The sequence below is a fragment of the Sus scrofa genome, chromosome X, assembly GCF_054392235.1.
Source record: "Sus scrofa isolate SSC_HxYL_T2T_F1_AM1 chromosome X, Sscrofa_HxYL_maternal_Yorkshire_Landrace_v2.0, whole genome shotgun sequence".
NCBI classification, from domain to species: Eukaryota; Metazoa; Chordata; class Mammalia; order Artiodactyla; family Suidae; genus Sus; species Sus scrofa.
The window spans coordinates 40,295,370-40,303,637 of NC_139401.1; positions in this window are offsets into that span (position 1 = coordinate 40,295,370).

Here is an 8,268-nt window from a genome sequence, read left to right on the forward strand (position 1 = left end):
ACCCCGCTCCCCTGGCAATCCATCAGCAAGTTCTGTGGACCCTCCAACTAAATCCCCCATATGTGGAAAGTAACATTCTAGCAAAGGAAATCTTGGTGACAACATTTTGCTCCGGTTTTGGTTTCGCCTTCCTGTGACACCCCCCCCCACCCCCCGCTTCCTCTTTCCCTCTCCTCCCAGTAACAATGTGTTTCAAATTAGCCAACCGGGAAGAATGTGCGCCCTGACCTGACCCATGGGAAGGGGACAGGTCCATCACCTGCGTTAGGGAGAAATAGGGGAGGGTCCTTTGTTCAGCGCGGGCTTTCTGGAGTACCTGCGCCCTTCTGCAGAGGTAAAGAGCCTTGTCGAGATCTCCCCGTGTTCCTGTGTCTCATTTTTCGACAGGGACGATCCGAGCCATGTCCCCAACACATAGGTCGACGTCTCCTTCTCTGCCGCCACCATCATCTCCTGCCCAGACTCCTGAAAGAGCCGCCCCGTGGGACTGTGGGTAATCATTAGTCAAATCCATTTCACCTGTCCTCACTAATCAAGGTCATTTTAAGACTCGCCGATCCTCCAAGGGGCAGGTAGGCTAAACAATAAGATGTTTGCCCGGGTTGTTTTCCGGGAACTTGGCGTCAGCTGTGTCTAGTTCCAGCTGGAGCTGGTTAAGAGTGGATAGGACCTGGAGTTAGATTTCCTATATATATAAAATTAAACTTTTGTTGGATTTTTTTTTTCCTGTTTAAAAAAAAAAAAAAGACAGGAAAGGACGACCAACCCTCCAGCTGAGCACGCGGGAATATCTGGCTTGGTGACCCTTGGACATCAGAGGGCTGGAAACTCCACCTTCCCATCATGCCAAGAGCCTCCATCTCTGAACGTGCAGAGGCCTGTGGCTTAGTTACACCTGCTCAGAATTAAGACCACAGCACCTGTTCCCAATCACTGTTCCCCACGCCTCAGCCATGCCCTAACTCTTCATTCTTTTTTTGTTTCATTTGGTCTTTTTAGGGCCGTACCTGTGGCATATGGAGGTTCCCAGGCTAGGGGTTGAATCGGAGCTGTGGACACCAGGCTACGCCACAGCCACAGCAACACAGGGTCTGAGCCACGTGTGCGACCTACACCACAGCTCACGGCAACACCAGATCCTTAACCCACTGAGCAGGGCCAGGGATCGAATTGGGTTAGTTACCACCGAGCCACAACAGGAACTCCCTGATCCTTTATTCTTTATCCCATGAAGACCCCGAGCCCCTTGCTCTTTGTTCTCCTGTCTCCTCCCTTGGCTGCCTTGAGAATAAACCCTCTTTCCTGCAAGCCTGGGCCAAATGATCCTGGATCAGTAACACTGGTCTAGGGAGACCAGACCTCCCCTCTGGCCCACACTACAGTCCATTCTCCTCATGGCAGCACTTACCATAGCTGGAATTATTTATTTTGGCCACATCCATGGCATGAGGAAGTTCTCAGGCCAGGGATCGAACATGCTACAGCAGTGACCAAGCCACAGCATGGCTGGAATTATTTTTATGGATTCACTTGATCACTGGCCATCTCCCAAGTAGGATATAAGCTCAAGACAATAGGCCCCTGATTTCTTAACCCTACATCCAGAGCAGGGCCTACCGGAGAGTAGGCACTCAATAACTATTTACACTTACTGTTAAACTTGCCTTCTGTCATGATTAGTCCTGATCAGACCCTTCAGACATTCCTGAATAAAGGAAACTGGTAAAGAACTTGAAGATGTAGGAGGAGCAAAGGTATTTGTCTTCGTCAACTTGGGCTGTCGTGACAAAATACCATAGACTGAGCAGTGTAATGTCTGTAAGCAGCAGACATTATTTTCTCACACTTCTGGAAATTAGAAGTCTGAGATCAGCCAGCATGGCCAGATTGCGGTGAGAATCCAACTCACTATATGACGGCCTTCTCACTGTGTCCTCATGTGGCAGAGAGGGAGAGAGCAAGAGTGACCGAGAGAGAGAAAGATTTCGCTCTGGTGTCGCCTATTTTTTTTTTTTTTTTTTGTCTTTTTAGGGCCACACCCACAGCACATGGAAGTTCCCAGGCTAGGGGTTGAATCAGAGCTATAGCCACCGGCCTACACCACAGCCACAGAAATGCAGGATCTGAGCTGCATCTGTGACCTCCACCACAGCACACGGCCACGCCGGATCCCTCACCCACTGAGTGAGGCCAGGGATCGAACCTGAAACCTCGTGGTTCCTAGTCGGATTCGTTAACCACTGCACCATGATGGGAACTCCTCAGGTGTCTCCTCTTATAAGAGCACCAATCCTATCATGAGGGCCCCATCTGATCCTAATCGCCTTCCAAAGGCTCCATCTGCAAATACCATCACCTTGGGGGTTGGAGCTTCAACATATGAATTTGTGGGGATACAATTCAGTCCGTGGCATAGTGGAATCATTAGAAAAGGAATGAAAGGTAGATTCATGGACTTCGAGCATGGGTGCAACCACCATCCCATTCATTCACTTAACAAACATCTGTTGAGTCCTTACTATGAACCAAAATTACAGTGTTGAGCCTAGGGGCCTATATGAGCCCAGCGAAGATGGTGCTGGCACGAAGGAGAGACTAAACTTGTCAGCAGACACTGTAATAAAGCATGGTTAGCATTAGACTGGAGATTGGTACAAAATGCTGTTGGGGTGCTAAAGAGGAAGTAAGGAGTTCTGTTTGGGGAAGGCAGAAAAGGCTTCACTGAGGAAGTACTTCTGACCTGAAAACTGAGTACAACTCATATTGTAACTTGACTTCTCATGTTGATCATTTTGAAATTATAGAAATACCAAATCACTAGGCTGTATAACAGGAACTAAGATAGTGTTGAAGGGCAATTATGCTTCAAAAATAAACTCAGAGAAAAAGAGATCATGGGAGGGATAAATTAGGAGGTTGGGATTAAATATGCGCACTATTATGTGTAAAATAGATGAGTAACAAGGACCTGCTGTATAGCACAGGGAACTCTGCTCAATACTCTGTGATAACCTATATGGGAAAAGAATCTGAAAAAGAGTGGATGTACGTATATGCACAGATGATTCACTTTGCTGTGAATCACCTGAAACTAACACAACAGTGTAAGTCACCTATACCCCAATAAAAATTTTTTTTAAAAGAAAAAGGAGATTATGCGGATCATTATTAATCAATGAATGCATAATCCTAAACTTACTGTTTCTGATGATGATATTTCATCAAAAGGGATATATGATGATCTTGCACTCATAGAAACTAATGCTCCCCAGGTTTCACTTTGTTCCTAGACAAATACCCATTTCATTGTGCATATTAAACCATAGCTAAGGGATATGGACAAAAGAAAAAAGAAAAAAAAGAGAGGTCAGATTTGTGGTTACCAGAAGCAGGGGGTGGAAGGGGAATTGGATGAAGGCAGTCAAGAAATACCAACTTCCAGGAGTTCCCGTCGTGGCGCAGTGGTTAACAAATCAGACTAGGAACCATGAGGTTGCGGGTTCGGTCCCTGCCCTTGCTCAGTGGGTTAACGATCCGGCGTTGCCGTGAGCTGTGGTGTAGGTTGCAGACGCGGCTCGGATCCCGAGTTGCTGTGGCTCTGGCGTAGGCCGGTGGCTACAGCTCCGATTCGACCCCTAGCCTGGGAACCTCCACATGCCGCGGGAGCGGCCCAAGAAATAGCAACAACAACAACAACAAAAGACAAAAAAAGACAAAAAAAAAAAAAAAAAAGAAATACCAACTTCCAGTTATAAGGGAAATAAATATTAAGGACATAATGTACAACCTGATAAATATAATTAACCCTATCGTATATATGAAAGTTGTTAAGACAGTAAATCCTAAGAGCTCACAAGAAAAAGTTTTCTATTCCGTCAATTTTGTATCGATTTGAAATGATGAATGTTCACTAAACTCGTGGTCTTAATCATTCCATGATGTACGTAAGTTAAATCATTATGCTGCATACCTGAAACTTATACTGTGTAATATGTCAATTGTATCCCCATAAAACTGAAAGAAAAAAAAATTTAAAGAAAAATAAATGAGTTCACTAAATAGAAAGCATTCCAAACAATAGGAACAGGAATCCATGTGTTGTTCCCCCCTCTTTTTTTCCTTGCAATTTATTCACTGAAGAAATGGAGTCAGGAGTTCCCACTGTGGCTCAATAGTAATGAACTCAACTAGTATCCACGAGGCTGTGGGTTCCATCCCTGGGTTAAGGATCAGTAGGTTAAGGATCTGGTCTTGCCATGAGCTGCCGTGTAAGTCGCAGACACAGCTTGGATCCTGCGTTGCTGTGGCTGTGGTGTAGGCTGGCAGCTGTAGCTCCGATTTGACCCCTAGCCTGGGAGCGTCCATGTGCTGCAGGTGCAGCCCTGAAAAGCAAAAAAAAGAAAAAGAATAAGAAATGGAGTCATTTCACTATGGAATGACCTGTTGTGATGGGTTTTGCTTATTATATCCAGAGTTCCTCTTGCCCGTATATTTTATATACACCAGCAGTGGAGTCTAGACGCTTTATCAGAAATAGGCTTGATTTTTTTTGGAAAGAGTATTTCATAGGCGATGTTGTAAATCTACATCAGTAAGTACAAAATACCACCCCTTTGGTGATAAAGTGGCCATTGATGATCAATGCCCAGATCCATTACTTCGTTAACTATTTGGAAAACAATGATATTCTAATTCCAAAGTTCTCAAATTTTAGATTCCGAATTCTTAATAGTTATTGAGGAGTTCCCATCGTGGTGCAGTGGTTAACGAATCCGACTAGGAACCATGAGGTTGCGGGTTCGGTCCCTGCCCCTGCTCAGTGGGTTAACGATCCAGCGTTGCCGTGAGCTGTGGTGTAGTTGCAGACGCGGCTCGGATCCCGCGTTGCTGTGGCTCTGGTGTAGGCCGGTGGCTACAGCTCTGTTCGACCCCTAGCCTGGGAACCTCCATATGCCGCGGGAGCGGCCCAAAGAAATAGCAAAAAGACAAAAAAAAAAAAAAAAAAAAAAAAAAAAAAAAAATAGTTATTGAGAACCCCAAAGAGCTTTTATCTATGTAAGTTATAGCTATTGATGTTTGCTATATGCATTATTTTTTTTTGTCTTTTTGTCTTTTTAGGGCCACACCCACGGCATATGGAGGTTCCCAGGCTAGGGGTCTAATCAGAGCTATAGCTGCCGGCCTACGTACGCCACAGCCACAGCAATGCCAGATCCGAGCCATGTTTGCAACCTACACCACAGCTCAGGGCAATACCAGATCCTCAACCCACTGAGTGAGGCCAGGGATCAAACCTGCAACCTCATGGTCCCCAGTCGAATTTGTTTCTGCTGAGCCACGACGGGAGCTCCTACATGCAATATTAAAACTGAGAAATTTTAGAATGTATGTATTAGTTCATTTAAAAATAACAGTCAGAGTTCGCATTGTGGCTCAACAGGTTAAGGACCCGATGTTGTTTCTGTGAGGATGTGGGTTTGACCCCTGGCCTCACCCGCTGGGTTAAGGATTGAATGTCGGCACAAGCTGTGGCATAGGTTGCAGATGCAGCTCAGATCTGATATTGCCCTGGCTGTGGTGTAGCCTGCAGCTGCAGCTCCAATTCAACCCCTGGTCTGGGAATTCCATATGCTGCAGGTGTGGCTGTAAAGATAAATAAATAAATAAATAAAAATAAAATCGACAGTAATAAGCATAGTGTATAATTAACATATCTTATGAAAAATAACCATATTTTCCAAAACAAAAACAATTAGTGAAAAAAGTGACACACTACCCATTTGCATAAATCACTTTAATGTCTGGCTTACCAGCAGACAGCTCGATTCTATATTCAATCTGTTATAATATGTTGTTTTGGTTGGAGTACATAAAGAATATCCAGCCTCATATAGATCTGTAGTTGGAAAAGAGAGAAGCTTTTTAATAACCTCTACATATAATTGTGGACATTCTTTTTAGAAAGAACTGATATTTTCTTCAAGGTTAATGGTGAGTTGGAATCTGAATCCACGTCAATGTACTTTTTACAATCTGTTTCATCAAAATCTATCTTGTACTTTGAATGGATCTTTTACCCATCCATGATTTTGTAACATCATGCATTAGTCATTTCAAAAATATTGGTTCACTGAGTTATGCAAATATTACAAATGTTGACACATTTCATTACACAATATTCCAAAAAATCACATTTGTTAATATCACCAGCAGTCTCATCAGAAAAATCTTTAAATATCGAGAAGATATTAAGCTCACAGTGGTGGATACAAGTTTCCAACATTCCAATTTTCACTTGAAAGCTTGAATTTTATCTCTGGCAATAAATACGGTCAAGCTGTTTTCCTTGAAGTGGCAAGGTTCGTGTCTTAATTTTCAAGACAATGTCTGCCAAATACCGCTGTCTGAATAACCATAGCTTGCATGTCAGTAAAAATAGCATTCCACAAAACAAAGTGGCTAGTTCAGCTCTCCACTCACATAATTGCACAATCGCTTTTCCTGGAGACTTAAGCGTGCAGCAGAAGTGCCTGATACATGCACTTCATCATACAGAATATTATGAAGACATATGTTCAAGGGTTGATTTAATAAAATTAATCATTTTTACTACTTCAACAAGGACATTCTTCAGTGAAAGTGGCTCTTATTTTTTACCATGAACGTGGTAGCAAAGAATAAAGTGACCACTAGTCCAATCAGTATTCACTGCCTTAACTCAGTTTAAGGCACCGGCAGTTTTAGCCTTTCGCACCAGCAACACAATGTCAACCTAATGAAAAAGCTAAATAGCACCTTAGTAATATCATGAAAATAGTTTTGACTTCATGGATCCCTGAGAGACTCCAGGGGCCCTCACTTTAAGGATCATTGTTCTAATTCTCTCATTCTGTCTTCATTTTTCAGTTAGGGAGAAACTTGCCCTCGATCACTATTCAGTTGTCCTGAGATCAGTTTGTACAGGAAAAGACAAGTTAAAATCTTGGGGGGGGGGGGTTCTCCCTTTATTTGCCAGTTTAAAAAAAACAAAACAAAACAAAAAACAGTTCTCTAGCATCCTTCAAAGATGATCAACAAGAACTCTTTGTTAGTTTCACTATGAATTTATGCATTTAACCTATTTGATGCCTTTGTATCCTTTGTAGTCATTATTTGATACTTGTCTCATCATTTGCTAATGGGAATCTCTTCACCCTGGCTACTGAGTCCTTTTGACATGATCCCAGTAATCTTTTTTTTTTTTTGGCTTTTTGGGGCCACACCCAAGGCATACGGAGGTTCCCAGGCTAGGGGTCGAATCAGAGCCACAGTGGCCGGCCTACACCACAGCCACAGCAACATGGGATCCAAGCTGTGTCTGCGACCTACACCACAGCCCACGGCCACGCTGGATCCCCGACCCCTGGAGCGAGGCCAGGGATCCAACCGGCACCCTCATGGATACTGGTCAGATTCATCTCCACTGAGCCACAACGGGAACTCCAACGTGATCCCACTAATCTGCGACAGCTTCCTTGCTTTCTCATGTGACAAGATAGTCCACAGTCATACTCTACGTTTCCTGACTCAGACCCAGAATCAATCATTTCTCTAAGCAGCCCTGGCTTCTTTCAGTAGGAAATTGTATTCAAAGACCACAATCTGGGTGCTAGGAATGCCCAGCCAGTTACCTACTTGCGGCCTCTCAGATCCATAAGCATCCTTTCATCCTCTGTGAAAATGAATCTGGGCCCTTGAAATCCTCCTTTGTGCACTGAAGCTTTGTCAGAAGTGTGTGCTGGAAAAACATTGCAGGAGGAAAGGGTTGTGCTTCCTGGTTCTGCTGCGCTGCTTTCCCGCAGCACGAGTGGCCTTGGCTGGAGCACCAGGCTCCCACCACAAAGACAGTTTCTCCAGTGCCCAGCTCCTGCAGTGCACATTTGCCAGCAGGACTTTCCCAAGCATCCCAGAGAGGAGAGTTCTGTCATATTCCCGAGGGCTGATCTCCAGAAAATTCCAGAGGGTAGATTTATAGCACCAGTGGGGCATCACAACTCTCTGCCATTCCATGAGCCATGGCCATGACCTCTCCAACATGGCGTGGTTCGCAGGCCTGGGCATTCCATCTCAGCCCTATGGGTAGTGATTTCACCTTATGTCTGCTATTTCTATATTTAAAGTTATCTTTATTTCTTGCTAGCCAATCCCTTATTACTCTAATCTCATTTTATAGTTAATCATTCTTTATATTAAATGCTCCCTTGTCAAATTACCACGTAATTTCTCTTT